Raw genomic sequence first — 25,304 nt, forward strand, 5'->3', positions numbered from 1 at the left:
AGGTGTCTGCTGAAGATGAGACTTGGAGAGTATCCCACTGCATTCTCAAGTGCATGAGGAAACTATTAATTATATCTGCCCCCAAAATGGCTGTGGCTAGAAAGCTGGAATTGCGCAGGGGAGCTGTAATCACTATTGTCCTGATGTGCTCTAGCCGAAAAAAAGGAGGATTTGATTTGGAGGAATAAAAAGCTTTTGAAATCTCTCCAGCATCTCATTTCCTCTCCCTAGGAGTGCAGAAATTCCCAGTCATCCTACATGTACCCGACTCCTTTGATACTGCTCTTATCATTGCACTTTTTCCACCTCCACGGGTACAGCTCCTGCTGCAAGTACCACTGCTGTCTCAGTGCACTTTACCACCTCCTCTGCTAGTGAGGCAGTTGTGGTAGTAGCAGCACTAAAAAAGGTGGTGGGAGGTGCAGCAGCAGCAAAAAACACCCCCATTTTTTTTTCTTGAAAATTTAACTGAAAAATGTGGAGATACTTTATAAGCAGGGCTACTTTGTAATTGGCAAAGTAATTATTCTGTTAAGGTATTTCAACAGGAACATGAAGCTCTGCAACTGTGTGCCTGTACATAGTTTTCTGTAGCCCTGCAATTAGTAGAACATAAGCTGTTTAGTGGGCATCACCGTCACAAAGGCTGTTCCATGGAGTATAGGGAAATCTAGATTTTAAGCTTTTTTTTCATCAAAATGAGATATCGATGACTCCCATTTCCTGTGAAATTTCAACTTTTTAACCACTGGCACTGTGCATGTTGGTGTACTACTGCTGTGTCCTGCAGAGGACATATTAATAAGTGCAGGTGCTTTCCACAGCCAGGGCATGAAGTAGTCCCAATTTGGCCACACTAGTTCCCCTTGCTGTCACAGCAAACAAAATCAGTAACGCTTTCTGTGCACTATGAGATTTTTCTGGGAAAGAAGCTGCCTTATATAACATCACCTTAATTTTATGCCCTCACTCCACAGCTTGCTTTTCTTCGTTCGACTGTGCAAATATCATATTTCTTTTGCACAGTGTCCAACTGCTAGCCAGTTCCCATGTCAATCTAGAATAGGCCTGGTCAGGAATTTTTCAATTAAACTTTAATTAGAAAAGTCTATGTTTGTCAAAACCAAAACTGACTGCTGAAGCAATTGTTTTTGACAGATGTCCTCTTAAAAAAAAAAATTCTTTTAAAGAAAGTTTGGAAGTTGCCAAAGTATCTCACTGAAGTGGTTTTGTTTTGTTTTATGTTGTTTTGGTTTGTTTTGTATTAATGGAGGCCAGTTTTTCATTTAAAGAAACCTTTGGTTTGAAATTAATCACTTGATATTGGGAATTGAAATAAAGGAATTCCAAAACCCCAATGTTTTAATTAATCCATCCAAATCTCCACATTTTCTATTTAGGAAGGGTTATTATGTTTGAGAGACTTTTTTTTTCCACTATTCAGGGCAGGAACATTTTTGAAAATGTTAGAGATGCTCATGGGACAGGACAAATCTTTCTGTCTCTGCCTCTAGTCTGGAACTGTTCAGGACTCTGTGTCAACTCATTCCTAGAGACCTCAGCAAGTTAAAAGTAGAATAAAATCCTTTTATGATAATATCAATTTCCCACTTGCCTATAAACCACTAATTTTCTAGATTTAAAAGTTGTGTTCTCCTCTGGAATCCAATTTATCTTGTTTTCAAGCAGTTGTGCTGAAAAAACCCTGACTGCTTCCACATGAATAGGGAGAACTGCTGTGGTATGACTAAAAATGGGAAAACAATTCAGAGAAGAAATCAGAGCTCAAGTTATAGAATTTGTAAATAGTTGGTTGGGAAAAAACAAACCAATATTTAGAGAATACATTGAGAGTTCTTCTTGTACCCAAACCATGTTTGCTTGCTTTTTGTGATGTGAACAAATACCTTAAATTTGGTTCTAATTAACTGATTGCTACTGATTCAGTAGGGTATACCTGGTTATTTTACAGCAGAAAACAGTGTCGCCTCATAGCAAGTTATGTATTTAACTTAAAATAAATACTAACAAAAGCTTTTTAGGTTGCCAAAGCTTTTCCACTTAATAAAACAATTATACTTGGATGGCAAATAGTACATACAAAGGCACTGGGTTGTACTCCTTTCTCTAAAGCAAATACCTAGTAGCTAGAAGCAACTTGGTTATTCTAAGTGTCTGACAATGAGAAGAAAAAAAGAATATTTAGAAAATTTGACAATTTAATCTCTTCTGTTACAGCCATCTAGGCTACCTCTCCTAATCAGCGAATCCCCTTTTGAGTATACCAGTAGACAAGTAAATGATTAAACTGAAGAAATGGGATCCTCTGGGCATAATGGGGAAGAAAAGCTAGAGCTTCACTCAGTCAAGTGGTGTCAAATAGTCAAAGAGTATGCAGAGAATTATAATATTATAATATCTGATATTATATTATAACAACTATAATATCTGAGGTTTAAGGTAAACCTGTGCAAAAAGAAATCTTATATGTGAGAACAATAAGTTGTCATATAATTACTCCTGCCCGTGCCTACAGAGATGGAGTGACCACAGTCAGGTTTACTGAATATTACAGTAAGACATTTAGTCCTGATTGCACCTCAGCACATGAACTGTCTGGAAGGTTTCATGTATGGACAACTGAATGGGTCACAGATGCAAAACTGAGTGATACACAGTGACTTCTGCCTGCAAAGTTCTGCTTCAAAGATTAAGAAATTTCCCTGGTACTTCTTTCACAAGACAGATATCTATTATTTGCATAGCTGCTTTCTAGGGGTGTTGAATCATAAATACATCTAGGAATTATTAGTCACCATTTACCATCCCTTTACTCTTATACTGGAAAAGATATATAAACCAGTATTTTAAAATGAGAAACTGAATAGTGAGCAGTAAGCTTTACATGAGCTGTTGGAGAAGACGCAGAATTTAAAGAGCAGCTGTAGTGTACATCAAAGAGTAATCATTTTAACCAGTCACCCAGTAAAGCTGCCTAGATGTATTTCTGGTTTAACTCCATCTTAGCTATTGTAAAGCCACAGTTTGTTTGGTAAGAAAGCAGCTTTATGCACTTGCATAAAATTTCCATCAGCCTCCAAGCACCTGAGATATGAATAAGGTTCCCAAATAAGCCTGAAAGGAAGATGAGTTTTGGTTTCCTATAACTGGTCATATAAAAATAAAAGCCAGTGCAAAAAATCCCACCAAACCCTTATGCAGAGTTACACAGGAAACCACCCAGTGATGATTGAAAGCACAAAGTTTTCTTGAATCCCCCAGATGTCCCCAGTTAGAATTGTATACATTTCATGTTAGATACAGTTAAAGGGCTAATTTTTTTTCTTTGTTTTTTTCCTCTTTTCTTTTCTTTTTATGATGGGAGTGATAAGGGACAAAGTTCTTAACACAGACTGGATAGCCCTTGTGTTTTTTACTCCTATGGAGGAGGGAATGGTATAGGACTCAGATTTGTGCCTTATTTGCTTGATAGTCAAGAAGCTTGATACTGAGAACTGAGATGTCAAATTGCTACAGAACAAGCAAAGTGACTATTTCTATCAAAAGCCAAGCAATAGCTTAGATACACTGTGTTTCCTAAATGAGTCAGGATTACTCCTGGGCAAATGCAGAGGACAGTTTACTCTCTACTCCTTGCTCAAGAGGGTAACATATGCCATGATGCAGGAGTTTGCAGGTGCTCACCTTGTTTTCCTTTACAAAAGCAGTTCTGTCAGCTGTCTCAGCTTTTTCTGCTCCTTTTCTCTGTGCTCCATCCTCCCCTACCCTGCTTCATTGTTATTCAGTGAGTGCTTATGCTTCAGCTGCAGAGATATCTACTGTAGGGCTCTAGTGGCAGTTCGCAGCCACTTGGCAAAAAGAAAGATGGTTTATGCTCTATCATGTCAAGAAACTGCGATTTGAGTCAGTGAGGTTCAGAAGCCATGTAGTTTTAACAGACTGACCTCAGATTTCAGGAATAATCTCAGTCTGGTTTCCTGCTGTAGCTATGCCTTTCTAGTAGCCTAGCTCTGAAAGTCCATTAGCCCAGCTGAGTTTATGGAGGCTAAACTGCAGTCAAGACAATACTTTGGTCTTCAGCACCAAGTCAGATTCTGTCACCAAAATGATATGAAAGACATTCAAAGTTTTCCATCCCATGCTAAATGGTGTACACTGTTGCTCACTTGAACATTTTCTTTAGTGACAGATGACATTAATCACCTTGTCAGCATACTTGCAGTTTACATGGGTTACTTTGGTATGCTTGCTTTGGGAAAGGTAGTGGAACAATGTTTTGAAAAAAAACCACCAAAACCCCAAACCCAAATCCAGCAACCAACCTCACATATCATAGCTTCTTGAAAAGCTGAATTTCTCTAAATTTGGAGTAACTAATCCATAATCTTCCAACTACCATTATACTAACCTAGATGCAAACTAAACATGCACCTCCTTCAGATACAGAGGCTATTTTTATCAAATGGGGGCAATAAATTACTTTTTTGATGCGATACTGAAAACATAAACCAAAGGAAATCAGAAACTGCAATAGATGGAGAAATTGAAGTAATATATAAACAGTTAATCATTCCTTAGACATGCTTGGCAAATTTTCCTAGTAAAAATGCTATCACTTTGGAAGATAACTTAATAGACAGACAGGACAGGAAAACCGGTTTGCTTCTAATGGCATTGCTATGGTGTAATGGGGCTGAGACGGCTATATTCAAGACAGATGCTATTATTTGTTCTAGTTTTACCATAAGTGACACTATGATATTTCCAAAATCAAGCCTGAAAGCCCATTAAAAACATCTTGCTGGCTTGACTCATAACAAAATGTAGGAATTGTTTTTTTGAGTCCTGCTGAATGGAGAAGCTTTCAGAACACTCAGCCTGATGATCCCTAGCTTTTACAGCAAAGTACAAGGCAAACTTAGTGGTCTAGTGATATGCTTTTATCACCTTTTCTCTTTTAATGGTGTGTCCTTTTCCATCTAAGTTATTGCAGCAATGGGTAGAAATGTTGCTTCCCCATTTATTAATTTATTCCTGTTCCCGTGCATTTGTATCACTTTCATGGGAGGCTTCAAAAAGTTGGTCAGTTAGTCTCACAGAAAGATACCTGCATGCTTTTTAACTGAAGAAATTAGTTCTGTGCTCCATGTGCAATCCTGATAATTAAAGTTTAATTTAGCATAAAACCCTCTCTCTTATTGCACTTCGGTTTTAACAGTGTTCCCTTACAGTAAGCCATTGTATTCCTCTAACAGACCACACTGATTCTTTATTTGATTTGTCTGTCATTCACCTTCACTGCTCTCTCATATCCTAAAATCCGACAGCGTATAAGCAAGACATTCCTTTCAGGAAAAAACAGCAGTGCAGTGTTAATGTTTACATTAACTAATTAGAAAATCTGATGATGGAGATGAGGACACTTTCTCAGTGTGCCCAACTCTACATAGAAGGCAGCAGGCAATCCTGCTATGATTCACATCTGGCAGTGTGTCAGTAGATGAGCCAGAGGCATTTTAAGAGTATGTGTTCAGATTCCACTAAAGTACATAAGCTTTAAACTTTCTACAACGGCCATTCACCACAACTTTAATAAATAGTTAATAAAGGAAGTTCCACTTGTGCCCAAGTCAGGCACCATACCCAACTGATCAGAGACAATCAACAAACTGGAGAGGAAAGATCCAGTAGCTGAGGGCTATCCTAAAATTTAAGAAGCCTGACTAATTTGTTGCTTATCATCTTTTAGTAAGTTACTTCTTTCAATAGGAGTTGGAGACTACAGGTTGTGAAATGATGTATTTCAGTTACTCATGTACAAAATAATTTTTCCATTTCATGAAATAAATCTATAATTTTAAAATCTTTCCAGTTTTGAATTGAGTGACTCCAGACTTCTCAATTGTGCATAGGTTGCATCAAAGGGGATGCAACTGTTAGCAGATACAAAGCTAGGGAATGCAAGAGATGCAGGTGTAAGTCCCTTTTCGGCTCATTGTGAACTTAAACCTTGCTTTCTAAATCCAGGTGGAAGAACAAGTGATTGACTGTTGGATGAGCAGAAAGGAGTCTTTTCTTTTTGACTAGATAACCAAAAAGTCGAGCTTGGACTTGAGACATAGTTTTTTAAGATTCTGAGGCACTTGGACCAGATGATAAGGAGAGGCACATAAGAAATGTAGATAACCAGAGAAAAACTTTAACTTGTAAAAATTTGCTGTTTGCATTTCTCTAAGCTACTGTGCGGGGCCACGATAGTGGACCTGTCTGCATTAAGGGATCCCTGTCTGGAAATACCAAAGGTGGTGTACATGATTTGTTTCAGTCCTACAATTACTTTTAAACAACAGCTTTCATCTCCCATATATGACTCCTCTCATACTAATAATTTCATGGACTGGGGGAACACACAGCCACTTGCCTCTTCCATGAGTCTCTGGAGCAGGGACTGACAGATAATTCAGAAACATTAAGTGGAGTTTCCTAAATCCATCCACATTCTACCTCCATCAGCATGGGTCCTGACCCTAGGAAGTAATTTCCTTACAGTCTTGTTTGATGTCCCCATGGCATTTGAAAGATTAAAACCAAATGATCTCTTTTCAGAAAGCAACAATTTCAAAATTGTCTGACACAACTCCCAGAAGAGCTCATCTGTGTCCAGATCAAATGCTGTATCAGAAGAAATGCTTAGAAAAGGTCTGCCTTCAGTGCATGCTCTGTCCACGTTTGGTGAATACCTTCACCCAGGTGAAGTTTCAGGAGTCTTGAATATAGTATAAATAGAAAAAAGAAAAGAGAGAGAAACTATGGGGTAGAGGAGAAATGATTTTGCTAGTTATGGGTTTAGGATAATGACATAGCTGCAGAACTTCTATGCGAGGATAAATACCTTTTAGGATGTCCAGTCAGGTTGAACATCCACTTAATAATAATTACAGGTCTTTGAAGAGAACTTGTCAGGCTATTTGCTCCATGCAACCTTTACTGTAGGCTTAGTCTTTGTCCCAGGTATGCACCCAGACTACGTCAGTTTTCATGTGCTCCCTAATTACAATTTTCCATTTGTTTGAACAACAGTTTATAAGTTGAACCACCTTTTTTAGCTTTGGATTCAGTTATATGTTAGTCCTATTGCATATGATCGTATTTTTGTAAGATAATAAAAAATATTAAACACAAGTATAACCCCAAAAGTTAAAACTGGAGCCCAATAAAACTAGAACACCAGAAGAAAAAATCACACCGTTCACATGGGCACTATTACCAAGATGAGGAAATGAGAAAGCCAGCCAGATGCTCCTTCTGCTTCTAGTGCATTGCAGGGAGCTCTGGGTTGCCCAGAGTCAGCCCCACTCAGCTGGCTCGCAGGTACCAGACCAGACAACTCTGGCTGCAAAGAGGCAATGAGCCATTTGCCTTTAGAGTTGTTTTTTTTTTTCCTCCTAGAAGGGAACAGCCTTGTGTAAAGTACCTGGGCATCTCCAATACCTTAACAGGATGAGACACCTCAGAATGAATTCCCAAAGGCAGCACCCCAAGTATGAGGCTTCTTGGCAGTTTTGGTCAACTTAAGACCAAGACATTGGTCCTTCAACTCCTGCTTTTGGTGATGTGTTTCTACCATGTGGTAACCCAAATCAAGTCGGTGTTGTGGCAGAAAACTATGTAGAAACAAATGATTAGTTGTCAGATGGACTAACTCTCTGAACTGATTCACTGTGGTCACTTACACGTAGCAGGGAGAGAGGAGCAGCAGTTGTGGCTTTGACTGGCTTAAGCTGCTGCACAACCAGGAGTGGAGGACTGGTGACCAAGAGAGTGCTTTACCCTGTTCCTTCCAGGGATTGAGAAACCCAGTCTGAACTGCAGAATGACTGAGATTTGCAGTCATGGCCCTCTCCTAGATTTAGGACCCTGAGTCATCCCTTTTAAAAACACATTAAGGACTAGGATATGCTTTGAAAAAGGAAACGGTGGATGTGCTTTCTTGCTTTTATTCAGTATTGCAAGGATTAAATAATGTGGCTCCGACACTCTTCAGTGCTTAGAACAGGGCAGTAAATCAAGGTGTTCCTGCTCCCAGGTGAACATTGTAATGGTGGGTACTTTGCTGCCTCTCTGGCTAATTACTCTTTAATTGTTTGATGGGGGTTTGGGTAGGTTTTTTGGCAAAGCAGCATAGTGTCAATGGGAATGGTGGAGACCATTTCTCCCTTTGAATATCTTCAGGACACAAAACAGGTGATTATGGTAGGCTTCTTGTGATGGGGAAGGGAAGGTCTGAACTCCCTCATGTTCACATGGGATGAACCCAGGTGTCTCACATCCTGGCCAGAGCTGTCCCTCCTGCTTTATTTTATGAAAGAAAAATTGAGAAAATGGCAACAGTTTTGGTGAGGGCAGGAGGGACGAAACAACCACAAAACTTACTTCTGACTAGTCTCCTTCTCTGGCAGTGTTTTGGACTGACAGTTCGTTTGTGTCTTGTGTTCTGTTACGAGCTCAGCTCTTTTAGGAAATAAGAAGCACGCTCTCAGCATGTCTCCTGGACTGATCTCCTCTGGGATCTCAGGCAGAAAACATGTCCTGATGAGAGCTGGTTGTGACTTAGCTGGAGGCAGTACCAAGCATGAGTAATAGGCACTCAAGGCACTTAACTGGGGAAATTTGGGTACCTAAGGGTGTAAGGGAAATGAGATATTGTGGGTTCCTAGATACTGAGGACTGAAAGCCAACTAAGTCCTAGTCTGGATGCCAATCTCTGTAGCAGATTGGGGCCATGATGCATACAGCAGCTACTATCATTCCAGCTTGAGTAAATAAGATAAACTCTTCCTTGCCTATATCTATGGTAGACCAGTTCAACCTATGCACAAATACCTCATCCTGGAAGGCTGCATGTAAAATGGAGCTGTAGGTAATGTTTAAATTAAGTGAAATATTTTAATTACATTTTTTTGTTTCTTTTCTCTCTAAAAACTATTTACCTCAAAAAGAAAGACGATGAGTAATGCCTCTATTCCTAAAAATATTGAGATCTTAGATTTGATCCCAGAAAGTATATTCTTTTTACCAGAGGGTTGGTACTCAGGACACCAGTGTTGCCAATAACTATGCTACTGTAATATTTATTCATCTCCCATAAACAGAATTGATGAAAAATAATATTAGGGAAATTTTGGATGGTGGAAAATGGCTTTTTTAAAAACAATGAAACAAAATCAGTTTTTAAATGTTAAGGGTATTGATCAGGATACAATGAAATTTTGAATTATCTGTAATAGCAACAAAATCTTTGGGAGACTTGCAGTTTGCTCAATAGTACCTTTTTCCTTAGTACCTTAGTTCTGTAATAAAAAGCATGCTGTGAATAAGAAAGGCCTCCAGTAGATTTGCCATGTAAAGCAAATCTAGGAATGGCATGAGGTTTTATTGCTATCAAAAGTTGTCTGCCTTCTTTCTCTTCATGTGCAGATCTCCAGATCCAAAGAAAGCACAGCTTTGGAAAAGCTGGTCTCCTTTCTATTCAAGAAGGTTATCTGCTCTTACTTAGCCAGAGGTGTCTTACTTATTTTGAGTGTGGGGTAGGATCAGAAAGGAGGAGAGGGAATAGAAGTGTTATCTAATTGTTAGTTCTGATCTCCTGTTATCTCCAGATCAAGGAAATTTAGTTGAATGGCACATAGCTTTGAGTGCCTCAGGAGGAAATTCTCGTTGTGGATAGCAAAGGAAAACTGAACCTGTTTTTTGTGTTTTTTTTTTTTTTTTCTTTCTGGTGTTCTCCTGGTGTTGTCCATATGTCATTATTTATTGCACATAAAGGAATTATTTTAATTTTTAACACTTTTTTTTTTTTAAAGCAGGACTTGATCTTTCTTAATATCTTTCTTAATATTCAGGCTGAACAAACATCTCCTTATAAAGACTGAATTCCTCAGATGCTACAAACATCTTCTAATAATCAAAAGCTATTAGAAATCAGCTTTTATTTTAAAAAGTGACTATAGCACATTTCTTCCATTCCCCTCAGTCCTGACTATAAAATTCTTCAGCATCTTCTGCTTCTTTTTCTACCTCTTTAATGCTGGATCTCTTTTTCCTACATGTTCCCCTACTGCCTTAAGTCTACGCTGGCACCCATGTAGTCAGTTTACTGTTGGTGAGATCTTGCTCTTTTCAGCCTCTCACCCACTGGTGAATGGCTTTCTTCTCCTTGATGTTGAACTGGCACTTTAAATTCATTGGATAGAGAGAAAATGTCTTTATCTCCTCTCCAAATTTTTCTCTCTGTTCTTTACCACAATCTTTCAAATCACTTTGTTCCCAACCTTTTAAACCAGTCACCATTGACTCCTCTCTCCTTCATTTATCATCTCATCTGCTGCAAAATACTGTTGTTCATTTTTCTGAGCTCTGAAATCCCTCTCTCCTTCTCATCTCCATAGCAAAAAGCCTCCCTCTGCCCCCTGTCCTTTACTTTTCAGCGTCCTACTCTCCTGTTCCATACTGCCAAGATTGTATCACTGTAGCCATTTAATTCACCTTTTCTTCACTAATTTCCTTTTTTTTTTTTTCTCACTAACTAGCATCCAGACTCATATTCTCACTTCAGTACCCTTCACTGCTATCTACCATTACAATCTCGATGTCTGTTATGCCTGTTTCTTGCCCTTTCACACTTTAAAGGTCCTTTTAACATCTCTGTGTTCTTTCAGTCTGTGCTGGTTATTATGTCTGCTCTTGAGATTTGTTCCTTTTCCAGGAAGATCTGGATAGTCAGTTCTGAGGTGTATACACTCTCTAAAATTTTCTGTAGACCATCCCTGTCAATAATTCAGTCTTCCTGCTCCCCAAGTTCAGCGGTTCTTGCCTCAGGATATAAGCAGGGAAACAGCTGGAGAGCCAGGGGCAAAAGGCTCACAATGAATACAAATGTAGCATAAAACGTTCTTCAGATCTTATGGAAGGACTGCATGGAAGGCAATGAAACAATATTTAGCATCTCAATAGAAGATTCATCCCACTTAGTGAATAGGATAAACTTCTGTTCTCTGTGGAGCTGACTCAAGCACTTCCTCCTGCAGGGAAAATTTTGTAGTTTTGTGGAAAGAACGAGTCAGAATTAAATTGAACCGCCTGCATGTTTGGTCATAAAGTAAGATTTTGCGGATTTTTCTGCTAGGGTGGAGGCCTGTGTTCATGTTCATCATTCCATTGTGTGGAAACGTAGGAAGGAGTTTTGATTTGGATTAACATGTTTCCTCAATGGGATAGACCTGTGGGCAAGTACTATGGTACTTTTGTGGAGAATATTTTTTATTCCATCTTTTAGGATGCAGTAGTACCAAGCACCTTAAGAAAGTACAGGTCTGCTCTTACTGTCAGAAACCATCCCCGGCCACTGACCCTCTGTACCACTGCATATCTACTTCTAACCATCCCATTCTCATTAATATTCTGGAAACAGTTATAGATACTTCTCAAAGACAATCTAAATGTCTCAAAACTTCTTGAATTTTCTTTCTCTGGCTTCACCTTAACTTACAGCCTTATTGCTATAATTGTGCTATGACCAATAACTTCTGGAGAAAGACTGACAAAGGTTAGATATTCTTGCCAACAATATTCCATCTAAACCCACACCTGAAATTTTGATTTTGGGGAGTTGCAGATTAGCTTAGAGTCCTAGCAAGAATAAACGTGTGCTGTGGAAACTTTCTGTCTGCCTTTGAGAAGCTTTGCTTACAAGGGGACAAAAACCACATGTCCCCACCAGCTGTAAGCATGGCAAGTTCCCATGGTACATCCACATCGCTGTCTTGTGAACAAGATGACAAGATTTCTTGTGCCTGTGTGCGGCATCATGATAGCAGCAGGGCCAGGGAGACTCAGGCACTCGGGCCTGGGTGCGATATGGAGTGCCTGATGGAGTAACCATCCACCAGACATTCAAAAGATAAGTGCTTATCACTTGGACATCCAGGCCAACTCAGTGTTGTCCCCACATGTTTGCTGGGGGTGTCTGAGCTCCAGACTGGCCTTTAACAAATGGTGTATGCATACCTACAGCCTTGGGGTAGCTGCTTTTCCTGATCAGGGGACTGTTTTCTGACACGCGTAGATAATACTCGTGACACATGTTGCCCGCTGGTATGTCACCCATGCAACATCTTGCATATGGATGAAAATGTTTCCAATGTGCTAATAGCACTGACCTTTATATTTCCATTATACATTACTCAGAAGCAGTGACAAGGCATTCAAAATCTGAACAGTCTAGAAGCCAAATTTAGATGGTTTCTGAATGGCTTTATGTTTGTTTGAACAATGTAATTTTTTTTAAATATAAAAAATAAACTGAGGTCATGTTATAATTGCATTTGGGGGGGGGGGGCATAGCTGCGTGCTGATCACATCAGATGTTTGGTCATTGTTTAGCCACCGTAAGTTTAGGCACAGGCAAATTTTGTTTCCTAGTGAGGTCCCTGTCTGGAGATAGGGCTGAGTATTTTTCTCAGTGCATAGTAACAGGTAGGATGATAGCAAGCAGAAAAAAGGATATGGCATGCTTATTGTCAGTTCAAACCTCTTCTTGGTTGTAAAGACAACTTTTTAGATGTGAGTGCGAAACCCTCATAAAGCAGCATGATCTGTTTCCGTTCAAGTCTGCAAGTGGGTCAACAATACTTAGTTCATAACAGAACTCAACTCTAAGAATGATCATCAGCCAATTCATCCTAGTGGCCCAGATTCTTCATTTCCTTGACAAATGTTTAATTTTCTCTTGTGATTTGTCTTTTCTTTGAAGGTGACTCATGCCACAACAAATCAAGGCGATGACATTTTTGTTTGTCGTGTGCAATCTCATGTAGGTGAACCAAAGCATTTGCATCACACAGTTGTTATTGCTGGAACCCTGCTCTTCTAGAGTAATATCTAAGTGTCTATGTTAATATTTTGTTTATTTATCTAGTCCTACAAGACACCAAGATTGAGAAGCACTTACAAGTAACTTACAGAAGAGTTTCCTGAAAAAGCCATTTTGTCTGTGAAGAGAAATTATACTGATACTGAAGCTTTCTAGTATCTACATCAGCATGGAAATGTATTTTGGTGATAGAGGAAAAAAAAAAAGACACTTTTAGGCACCCCCCAAGGTTTATGTAGGTGAGTCTTACACACAGGATCTCACGTGTTTTGCTGCCACTATTCACAGCAAGGATCACACTGCGTCACAGCACTGAAACTCAAGCAGCACACTTCTAAGATTTCTTTAGGTGTTACCCGCACCTTGAATACGCTTTAGTAAGGTATCCCCTTTACATAAATGGGAATGAGAGGATGCTCATGGAATAGTCACGCAGCCTACTGCATTCCTACTCCAGGGAACAGATGAAGTTATGAAGGGAGAGGGCTGGAGGAGGGGTTCTGTGATTGGAAGGAGTGCTGCTGCCATGACATTTGAGCCCCCTTTCTTCACAAGATACAAAGATTTTGCATTCTGAGGGTTCCCTCCATCTTCTGACATCTGTTTGATCTAAAGAGCATTACTGGGACAAATATTTAAAGGAGAGGGAGATGAGTGTGTCAGGTGGACAAATGGAAGGGAGGGAGACCAATTTAATATGGATGGTTGCACAAGAACAAATGGGGAATAAGCTGCCTTTGAATAAATGTGGCTGGAAATGATTAAAAGGTTTTCAACAGGAGCTCTGGAACAGCCTTTGAGTAAGAATAGATGTAAAAAAATCCACCTTCCTGCTTTGAATATTAACTTGATCCAGAAAAGGAAGGAAAGGTAAGAACTAGTCGCTGGAAACAGCCAGAGATTAGGATGCAATTAGCCAGGGTGTTCCCTCCAGCCTATGTTCTTATTTTCCAGTGTTCCTAAAACTACTACTAAGCCACCTGCTGGAATTGGCCATACTAATGAAAAGCAGTCTAATCCAGAATGCTGCTGAACACACGCTGCCAGCCTGGTTCGATAGCAGTTGATTTGCTTGGCACTCTGCTGGATACACTCTGTACCTTAGAGGATAGGACTGTAGCACAATTTAAAACAGTCTCTCACCTACATAGCTTGGGGTTTAACATAGGAAAAAAAAAAAGAAAGTCTGCTGTATGAATAGTACCCAACTTGGTTTTAAAACATAGAATACTGTCTTTAAGTGATTCCAGCTAGTACCTCACAGCATAGGGTGCAGTCAAAGTCAAGGTGCCTCTGGCATTCAGTCACCTTGCTGCATATAATCTCACTGTCCAGCAGAAGAGTTTCTACTTAACAGAGCCCAAATAGAGCCTTGCAATCACAGGTCTGAAATACGACTGATGGCTAGCATTGCATGTAAGAATAGTTTCTGCCATAGAAGTCCATTCAAGTTAATGGAAAAATGCCTTACACATTAATAGCAATTCAATTATTTGGAGTCTTAAAACCCCTGTGAACCTTAAATCAACTGAATCCCATCTACAGCTGGGCCTGCAATAAATTACACTTTCAGGCAAATTTAGTCTTCTTACATTAAAGTTCTTTTATACCATATTTACTTGAATTCAGAGACCCTTCCCCCCATCTTTAAAGGGACATGCAGTAACTTACTTCTTTTCATTAAGAAATAAACTACATTGCATTTACTTGGGCCATCAGCATACTTCAGGGCAAATTTACTGGAGGAGTTGATCGGTGGTAACTTATGCCACAGCCCAAGGATGTGTTCTTTCACTGTGGTAAGCAGAAGGCAATTAATTCAAAGTATCTTAGGCTAAATTACAAAGAAATACATATAAACATATATAAAGTATATGCTGATATAGACTGATTAAAGCATCTCCCCTAGACCAATCTCTGATCAAGCCCAAGAATGCAGTGTTGTTAAAATTCAGAGTAATCTGGGGTTAGAAAAATGTATGCTGCATTTATTACTAGAATTAGGCATGAGTTGATGAGTTAGTCCACTCTCTGTTATTACCTGTAAAAACATTTTCTTGCGTGTATTATAACTGTGATCTTACAGGATCTTTTATCATAAAAACTAACAATCAAGCCAAAAGAAATGTGCATAGAATTTTTTTTTTTACTTAATTTGATAAAGCTAGGACAGGTGTTATTTGACTGACTTTACTGTACTGCAGCTACCTCATTTTATGAGGATGACAGATCTACAGGTAGTGGTTTAATGGATCACAAACATCCTATATTGTTTTAAAGAACTGATGAGCTGAATGTCGGGAGATATATGCAGAAGGTATCATGCTACCTGCTATATGGTTCCATTTTCTCTTTCTGATTTTTTAAATGTAGGCCTACATTGCTCAACCATCCAACATCTTTGTGTTTTTGAAGTCTTTTGCTTACTGAGGATTTTTTTTTCTAACGTGGCCATAACTAATACTTTTCATACTGATATTCAGGTTACATATTCAAGGGAACAGTGTAATTATATTAGATGGGGTTTGTTCTGGTCATCTTCAGAATGTCTAAAAATATTTGATCAGAAAGACTGACTTCTGATTCAACTGCAAATTCTCATTTTTGTCCTGGAGATTCTTCTGGATCTGGAGATTCTTCTGGATCTGGAGATTTTCTGGATCTTAAGCTCTTTCTGATGTTTTATATAAGAGCATTACTCTGGTAAAAGGGAAGCTGTCAAATGGAGTGGGAGACAAGATTCTTAATGTTACATTTTGACCCTTGAAATCAACAAGAATTTTGACTTTTGCCCCTTATATTTAATTTCTGCATCTGCCACTATTTTACTGTGCGATCCTGTAATCACTTCATTGATATGTATCTGTATTTCTTTTCTGTGAAAAAGCAGTGCTGTTGTCCCCGCATGCAGAGGTGATGTGGTTGTTTGAAAAGTGAGCTTGTAGAAAAGATGCCATGACGGGACAATTATCTTAAAACACTTACTGGGTCTAAATCCGAGAAATCTGGAAAGACAATAACAGCCTTTTCATAATGTGTTCTGTATTTGTTCTCAGTGCTTACTAAATTGTCTAGATTCTCAAGATAATAATATTATTAAGGATAGTCCCCTCCTCTTTTGCTGTTTTGAACTTTCTGGATTCTCTATTTTCTTGAAAGTTCCTGAAATGTCACCTGCTTTTACACATTGTATGAAACCAGGTCACAGTATTTGTCACCATTATATGCCTGACCAAGAAAAATGCTCAGTAGAAGTCACACAAGGTATATAATTTTTCTATTATACCATGCACACACAGATATGAGCCACTCCCTTTTCCTGAACTTTAAACTTTCTTGCTGAATATGCTTGAACAATTCTCTCTCCCGTTATGTATGAAAGAAATGAATATTGAACATAAATCTTACCCACCTCATCCCGCAGATTTGATAGAATATTAATAGTAATAAACACATGCAGGACTTGAATGAACTCAATATAATTAAAGCCATTCAGTATGAGTTACGCTAAATACAAATTTTAAAACTATATATATTTGAGATGGGTATGAGATGGTTATATTAATATTTTATTTAAGATTACCAATTTGATGGCTAAAGTTGATGGCTATATTGTCAATATAAATATGTTGACTTCTGTTAGGATACACAACATTGCGATTGTAGAATAAACATGATAAAAATCAACACAATAAACATTAAATGTATTAAAACCTGATAAATCTTGGTCTGAAATTAAAAATGGGTAATAATTATTAAGCAGGTGTGTTTCTAACTGGATCCTTCAGGAATATGTTCTTTTATACAACTTGACAACCTTCCCCTCTGTTGTGAATGAAACAGAAGGAACCATAAAAATCGCTAATGCTATTGTTTGTAGTAGGCGAATATCAAGGGAACAATATAAGCTAACAAGGACAAATCACTAACTTAAGGTGATCTGGATCCACTGGTAAGTAAATCACAGCAAACATGGATTTACTTTGGTTGAATCTAATACCATACACCTAAGAAGAAAGGATGCAAGCCAAACTCAGAGGCTGGAGGCTATATCCTGAAGAGATGTGATGTGTCTGTACTGGAAAGCTATGCAATTCCAGGGCTTGTTCTCTGGCTCTGAAGCCAAATGGCCAACTTAGTTACATTCATATAATTTTACGTGCTCTGGATAACGGGACAGCCTCATACAAGCATTTTATTGGGAATGGTTCCTGGACTGTGGTAACTTTCCAGCCAGTTCTGGGACCATTCTAACGATTCAGTGAGTAGATGATCGAGTTCTGGTGCACAAGCTCAGGCTTTTGTTATTTTACGGAGACATAACCTGGGACTCTAACAAGAACTGAGAGTCATGGCAAGGAAACAAAGTGCTCAGTGCAACCCTGCATCCAAGAGAGCTGTGCTACCTTGGCTGTATAAAGCCAAAATCTTAGACAGCCATGTGAAAGCCGTGTTACTTCGGTATTTTTCACTGCTATTGAAACAACAGTTGTGATGTCCTTAGATGAAGAGGGTTATTGATCAATTGAAGCAGGTTTAAGAAGAGGTAAGACAATGGTTGAAGGAGTATGAAACACATTTCGTCGTAAATGTCCTCAGGAGTCATTTAGCTTAAAAATAGAAAAATTTCAGGAATGGATTTCTCAGTTTCTGAGTAGTCTATACTGCAGGATGCAAGGTGACATACAGGTAGTAGAGGTAAAATAAGGTCATTTTCTTGCACAAGGCTCAGTGCTGCTTTAACTAGATTTTTCGAGTGTCCAACGTCTGTCAGATATCTCTACCCTACATTGCAATTTGCAGTGCAGACATAGGCTTTAAGACAGATACTTGATACTGGATGGTTCTTTTGCAGAGAGAGCTCAGGACAAACCCAAAGAACAGTCAGATTTCTGTGTAGTGAATCACTATATACTGAATCACTGATCAGTGCCCAGTCCTACATGAGCCATCAGCTCAAAGCTGCCACTTTCATAACTTCATAATTTATGAAGTTGCTGCATTCACTGGGTAGAGGTATTCCCTCTATCCTTTTCAAGATCCTCGCCACAGGAGTACTTAATTTTTTGTGGTAGCTCTGTGACTTGATTTTACATATCAAATAATCAGACATAGAATTGGAAAACATCCTTGTTTATTCTGGTCAGCATGATGCTTACCATATAGCTGAGACTCTGATTATTATTATCATCTGTTTTTTTTACATTGTGAGGGTCAGTAAGTGTTTATAAAAATATTTGGACACATATAATACTTATAATAGTGAAAAAATGCTACGAATTAGACTCCAGTTACCAGATTATCAGATATATCAAGCTGTATCAGTTAGATTATCAGACCATTATATGACAACTGCATTCTAACAAACTAGTTTAGAGTTAAGCATCAAAATAATTTGTGGATATATTTTTAAACCATTCTATCTGAATGACAAAAAATAATTTATACCTCTCACTCCTCTCTTCCCAAACCCATCTTGAAAGCTATGAAGTATCTGATTAATATTTTAGGACTTTGTAATTTCGGAAGATAACAAGACTTGGAAGTAAAAGTACCTTTTGGACACAGAGTAATTATGACCACACTTCCCACCTACATTCATTAAAACAGGGCTACTTGTGAAGCCCTTGTACAGGAAGTTATTACTCACTGTTCTTGATTTTCATAGGATGCAAATCATTGAGAAAGCAGCATCTACACCACCCAAAGGTCTGCTGCAATGTGAATATCAGAGAGTGTGCGCTGCCTGCAGTGCTGTCATAATAAGGTGGACAGGTAAGAAATTCCTTACTTCAGAAGGCTGCTCTCATTACATAAATGATAAACAGTAACAACAGTATTAAAAATTTACTAGACACTTCCCTCTAATTTAGGCTTTTAGGAGACCAGTGTGTCTATGGTGATACTAGCCAGCCAGTGGCACCGTGAGAAACGTGAGGACTTCCTGCACCTTCTTGCGGCTGCGATGTGCCTAGGACACCGCGCTGCCTCTTGGGGTGCCCACTGTTTTGAGCTCTCTCGTTTGAAAGCTGTCTGAATTACAGTAGGCATAAAAGTGCTGTGCTAAGGATACCATGACAGCCTTCATCCATGATTCCTGTGGTTTAATTGCCTTATCTCATAGGATTATTTTACTGTGACTGACATGAGTTGCTGATAAATGAAGACATTGTTACAGCATACCACAGCACGGTAAAACACAACACAGCAAAACAGCCCAAACCATATTCAGCCTTCCTAAAACAGAATAAGACCAAGTCTTGCTTGGACTTGCACTTAATTAAAATTAGAGAGCAAGGTGACATAATTGATTGATTTTTACAGCAGGGAGCCGTGACAGAGTGGCAGTCTCCCTTTAAAGGCAGCATTACTCTGGTACTCTCTCCTAGTCTGTATGTATAGAGTTAGGGCTATATAGAGTGGTCCAGCTTGTGATCTCTCCCATATTTCAGCAAGCACAGAGCTGGCATCACTGGACAGAGCAGCCAAGCTGCTTTAAATGAAGCTGCTTTGGTAGCAGAAGCTGCATCGGCTGTGTTAATGCATCACTCACTAATTTACTCCCTTTCTCACTGAAGAAACTAGGCTAGATATATAGTATTTTTGCATGGAGAAAGATTATGCAGTGCAGATGTAGTGTTTAAGATGTCTGAGTGTCTTTAAGTAATATGTAATGCTTGGCTTTAGGATTTAAGATTTTCTTAACCTTTTATTTCTATTCCAGCTCTCTACCTGTAATTCCCCACATACATTGTGTCTATAAATTTACTGATTTCTAAGAACTTACTGCCATTTGCTTACAAAGTAAATAATGTATGAAAATTTTGATAGTATGAAAAGTAAGAAGCATTTCATTCATATTTTATAAACAAAGAAAGACAAAGCTATCACTCAAAACTTATATGAAGATATGATAGCATCAATCTTAAACTGATTGCATTACTTTTGTTCTTTTTTTTTTTTTAATTTAAGCCCACATTCATTAATATACCAGAACAGCACAAATTATTCAAAGCACACCCATCATTTAAATTGAGTTTGTATCTATTTTGCATCACTGGAGCAGTGCAAAGCAGACAAAGCATGCTAAGGAATCAAGCCCCTCCGTTGGTTTGAAGGACCCACATTTAGCCAAGGCCCAGATTCAGCAGGAGGAGCAGTGCAGACCCTGAGTTCATCTGTTTGTGTGCTTTAAGCGTTCCCCCAGGCTCCTGCCACCGTCACACTGCATGGCTGCTTCCTTGTGCTCCTTAGAGACAGCAGCAGTGCCAAGGGAAACCTTCTGAGTGCAGACACCTGACTTTTGGGGTCGAGACACAAAATCTTTGCAGAAAAGTGATCTTTGAACTGGTTAACGTGCCAGAGGATCAGAGTGAGATGTGCATGCAGCTTCCTATCTCAGACCCGCTGTAGCCAAGACATGCAGCGGTGCCGAGCTGAAGGGCTGAGCTCCTTCGGAGGGTGCAGTAGCCCCCCCGGAGTCAGCAGCAAAGCTACTCACACAAGCCTACTTACAGCCTGTATAGCTAGAGCCATTAGCTATAACCATGAATAGATAAACTTAGTTACAACTTAATCTATTCATTTGTTTTTATACCCTATGCACAAGCTTTTAATTAATCAACAGTATGGAAAGTTTGATTGCATTATTTCATTATTAAGACTACTTAGAACAAAGCACAGGCCAACAGAAATGCTAAATTTCTTGAAGAATTTAGTTTTTAACTAATTTTAACTCAAGCCAATTAGCACATGAATTTTATGTTCTTAGAAAACTCATTCTGTATTCACAGAATAAGCACTATGAGTGTGGTGAGGATATATTTTTCATTAAAAAAGCTGAAGCTAAGACCTTGGTACAAGTGCAAAATAAATCCCTACCTGACATCATGGAGACATGATCAGGAGGGAGCTAACGGAACTGTGGTGAACATCTCTGTAAGACCTAATACTGTGCCACTTAGTACGCTTCTAACGTATTCATAAGAATCTCCACATTTCATACTTAAAGGCATACGTGTGAAGCATACAAGTAAGAAAGTGCTATTTAAAAGATACTAGGGTTGTACAATTTATTCAAGCTAATGTATTTTCTGTGAAGGAAAGTTTATATAGTCTCTCTATATATGGTTTGCCACAAATATACATACACATATATGCCACTTGTAAGTGGAAAATCATTCTCACATTTAGTTTGAGACTGGCTTAAGTCTGAGACTGGCTGACAACCCTCCTATCCTGTCTTCATAATGATACCACTCAGTCTCTTCTTCTTTTAGTCTTTTGGGAGATGAAGACTGGTGCATCTGAGGTTCCCAGTATTTTATTTTTTGTGAAGGATTTCACAATTTGCGTGGGTTTCTACTTGTTCTCCACTTGTCCATGTTCTGCTGTGGATTGTTGCTCCAAGTTGTGTCTGCTGCTGATTTCAAACTGTGAGAACTTCTGGGTCTTTGGGTCTGGGCTGTGCTTTTGTGGTTCTCTGGTCTCTTATTCCTCTATTATTCTTGTGAGGAAGTCAAAGCGGGGCTACCAGTGAGATCAGGGAAGCTTTCTGCGATGTTGGTCTGCTCAATACTAGTGCTCCTCAAGCATGATTCAAATTCAGTAGTACTCTTGGGGAGAAGAACTTGTGTCACAGGTCCTTCCAAATCAGTTAGATTTTATGGGACATTTAAACTTTAGTTTTGAAACTATGCATGTTGTTCAATATGCACATCCTTATAATGAACGTTACACAGAACAATTAGAAGTGATGCTAATTCAAATGTACAAGAGTTCATAGAAATATGTCCCTTGACATATAGCTTGCATTTTGTATGTAGTATACTTCTTAAAAATGAAGAATTGCAGTTTAAGAATAAAACATTTCATCTTCTTTTCAGGGTAGGTAGAAGACTGGATTAGGATAGGGGATTCTTCACCAAGCTGTCAGTCAGATTTTGATTCAGATCAATAGTGCAGGGAGTTAATTTTCAACAAACAGCTTTTCAGTAGCCTCCTTGAAATGAGTTCACGGGTTCAGGGCAATTCTCTGTGCACATGTGTCCGTGTTGGATATCAAGAAAAAGAATGACTACTCTTATCCGTAGATTTCAACATAAGGACTGAGGGCTGGATATGGCTTTACACCTCTAGGCAGACCTCTCAACTCAGTGATAGATAAAATGAAGGGACTTGAACTGCCAGCGCTGTACCTGCTCTGGTGTGAGAGGACACTCCTAGCACCTTGTACAGACACAGCGTGTGCTCCTTGTCACATACGAAAGCTAAGGAGCACTGAATGAAATTATCAGGCAGCAGGTTCATAGCAAACAAAAGGAAGTACTTTTTCACACAAATTGTAATTACATTGTGGCGCTCGTTGCCACAGAATGTGGTTGAGACCAAGGTATAAACGGATTAAAAAAAAGAACAGAGAAATTCAAGAGCTTATTAAATATGATGGTCTGGGAGCAAACCCCAGTTTAAGAAATCCCTGTACTACGGTTTGCTGGAACTTGAAAGGATATGCCAGGAAAAGATTGCTATATACCAATCCTGTTTCTTACGTTTTTCTCCCTTCAGCATCTGCTAATGACTATAGTCAGAGCCAGGATATGGGACTAGATGTTCAATTCACTATAGTGATTTTTTTGATCGTATGCTTTTAATCAAATTATGTTCTTATTTTGGCTACTTAAAAGGATCTAAGGCCCTGATGGAGAAACACATTTAAATGTCTAATGCTCACCTATTTTAGGGAGCCTTCGTGTCTTGGGCTGTAAACTTATTGGGGTGGGGCACATGTATCTTTTATTAGGACTTTGCTTATTCTGAGTATGAACTCAGATAAAAATATATATTTGATAACAGTGATAACAGTGTGTAACGCTGTTTCTTTATAAAGGTTAAATAATTTGTTTGCCTAAATGGCTCGTGCCACAGGAAAATTCCGTAGTGATTTACGTAAGGGGGATGACACTAGCATCCACTGATGTGAAAAAAGAATTAACTTCCTTTACAGAACTCCCCACATTTGCAATGCATGAATATGACATTTGTAGAAAGCTATTTATCACCTGTTACCCAGAACAGTATTGCCAGACAATATGTAACTTACTTATATTTACCTAGCAGGGTATTCGAGATTTCATCCATTTTGCAAAAGCATCTGGCTGCAAACCTGTGACACACGTTGGTGAAAATCCAGACACGGAAATGAAGAAACCAAATACCGAAAGTCCTAAATTTTAGCCTCGCCAGTTCTAAGCCTGACAGTGTGGGTAAGGTTTCCTTCTAAATCAAACAAGAAGAGGCAGCTATGACTTGTGCAATATAGGGTTGACAGCTGAGCAAGCTGGGCAACCTCAGCTTTCTTAATTGCGGGCGGTTTCATCCCAAGGAGAGATGCAGAACCGCACGCCGCGGGCTTCGGCGGCTGGGCAGCATTACAGCATCCCCCGCAGCACCGGGGAGCGGCGGCAGCCGGTGTTTCCCTGGGCGCGGGGAAGCCCCGCGCTGCTCGGGGCCGTGCCGGCGCTGCGCTGCGCTGTCCCGCGCTCCTCGGCAGCGGGGCCGGGACCGGACCGGGAGCAGCCCCTGCCCCGCCGGCCGCCCCCGCCCGCATCCCGCCGACATTTCCAGGGGAGGGGCGGGAGGAGGCCGGGGCAGAGGGATGGCGGTGCCGCAGGGTAGGGCGGGCGGGGGAGGCTGGGTGCCGCCCGGGGGCCGCGGAGGGCGGCGCGGCCGGTGCCCGCGGCCCCGGGTGGGGGCGGCCCCCGCCACCGCAACCGCCCCTCGCCGGCGCAGCGGGGGCTCCCTGGCCCCGGCCCGGCCCGGCCCGGTGGGGGCAGCCGAGAAAGGGGGCCGGGGGAGGGAGGGAGAGGAAAGCAACTCTCGATCTTAGAGCAACGACTCGTTTGTTCACCCTCACCTTCCGCCGGCTCCTCGGATTAAAATGATAACAACAACAATAATAATGATAATGACAACACCTCCCCCCCGCCAAGCAGAGCCGCGTTACAGGGAGGGGAAGGTCAAGAGGAAAGGCAGGAGCGCTGCCTCACCCGCGAGCCGGCGGCTGCCACACCGCCAGCCCACGGCCCCGGCTTCCCCGGGGGCGGCCCGGTCCCTCCCCCTCCCCGGGCTGGGCAGCATCGCCCGGCGCGGCGGATGCCCCGCGGCATCGCCCGGCGGAGCCGCGGCACCCCAGACACAGCCCGGGGGGGCGGCGGGGGAGGGCGCGGGCAGAGCCCGGCGGCACCTCTCCCCACCCCTTTGTGCATCGCGGGCAGGGAGAGAGACACACAGACACACACACACAGACACACACACACCCCCCGCACACACGAACCCCACCACCACCACCTTGCAGCCTCGGCGCCGCAGCCGCCCGTTGTTACACACGCACACACACACGCACAGTGACACACAGCCGGTCTCCCCGCTGAACGCATTTTCTGTTGCACTCCACCGCCCTCCATCCATCCTCCCTCTCGCCTCTCTCCCTCCTCTTCCTCTTCCTCCCCCCATCTGGCTGGTGTTTTTTTCTTTTTTCCCCCCACTCTGTGCATCTGTATAAAGCAGACATTTTGATGCCGTTTAACACGGTTCAGGCTTAAATAAAAGCGGAGCGCCTTACCCACCCCCGCCCGGCTGCGTGCAGTTGGCGCTGGCGATCCCGGGAAGGGCTGGTGCGGCTCGTCCCTAGCGGAGCGGGTTTGCTGCCATCCGCCCAACTTCAGCACCCAGCCGGCAGGGAGAGGGAGACGGCGGCAGGCAGGCAGGCAGGCAGCAGGCAGGCAGGGAGGGAGGGAGGGAGGGAAGGGAGGGCGGCGGAGAGGGAGGGAGGGAGGGTGCGAGGAGCGGCGCGGAGGCAGGCAGCCTCCGCACATGCGCTCTGCCACCGGCGGCGGAGCCCGGCGGCGGCCGCGGGAGTTTATCCGCTTGGCCGCGGCGGGTGAGTGAATCACGGCCCGCCCCGGCCCGGTACCGGCGCGTTGTTCGGCCGGGCTGCGCCGCAGGTCCCGGGGAGGCTCCCCCGGCAGCCACGGGCGGCGGGGCTCCGGGGCTGTGAGAGCGCCGGGGCCGGGGCCGGGGCCGCCCCGCGGCGGGCGGCAGCGTCCGAGCCTGTGGCCTGGAAGCGTGTTAACGGCAGGAGCAACGCGCCGCGGTGGTAAAAAGTGAAACGCCAGCAGTGCTGGGCTCCTGCTTCTTTTTATTCTTGTCCCCACACCGGTATGTCCAAATAAACCAAAAATAAAAGTAAAAAGTAGATGTATAAACCACTATCCAACTCTTCATTCTCCCCATGCAGCTGAGAGACGGGTGGGGATTTCGTGCCAGAGTAACTTTTGGATGTCGGGCACCT

At 41.3% G+C, this 25,304-nt stretch overlaps 1 protein-coding gene across 3 annotated transcripts in view; it reads right to left on the reverse strand.

Annotated features, from left to right (window-relative positions):
- RGS17 (regulator of G protein signaling 17) overlaps nucleotides 1-24,729 on the reverse strand; it is a 76,591-nt gene extending 51,862 nt beyond the window's left edge. For 2 of the 3 annotated variants that reach the window (XM_087775216.1, XM_009460684.2), the window contains exon 1: nucleotides 24,576-24,729. The gene's annotated coding sequence lies outside the window, so the exon portion shown is untranslated. The remainder of the gene's footprint in view (nucleotides 1-24,575) is intronic. The other variant, XM_087775214.1, reaches the window with a different exon arrangement.
- Between the last annotated feature and the right edge of the window lie 575 nt (nucleotides 24,730-25,304).

Source organism: Nipponia nippon, unplaced genomic scaffold (assembly GCF_047370975.1).
Source record: "Nipponia nippon isolate SJK-2023a ecotype South Korea unplaced genomic scaffold, ASM4737097v1 scaffold_4, whole genome shotgun sequence".
In the NCBI taxonomy this organism is placed as follows: domain Eukaryota; kingdom Metazoa; phylum Chordata; class Aves; order Pelecaniformes; family Threskiornithidae; genus Nipponia; species Nipponia nippon.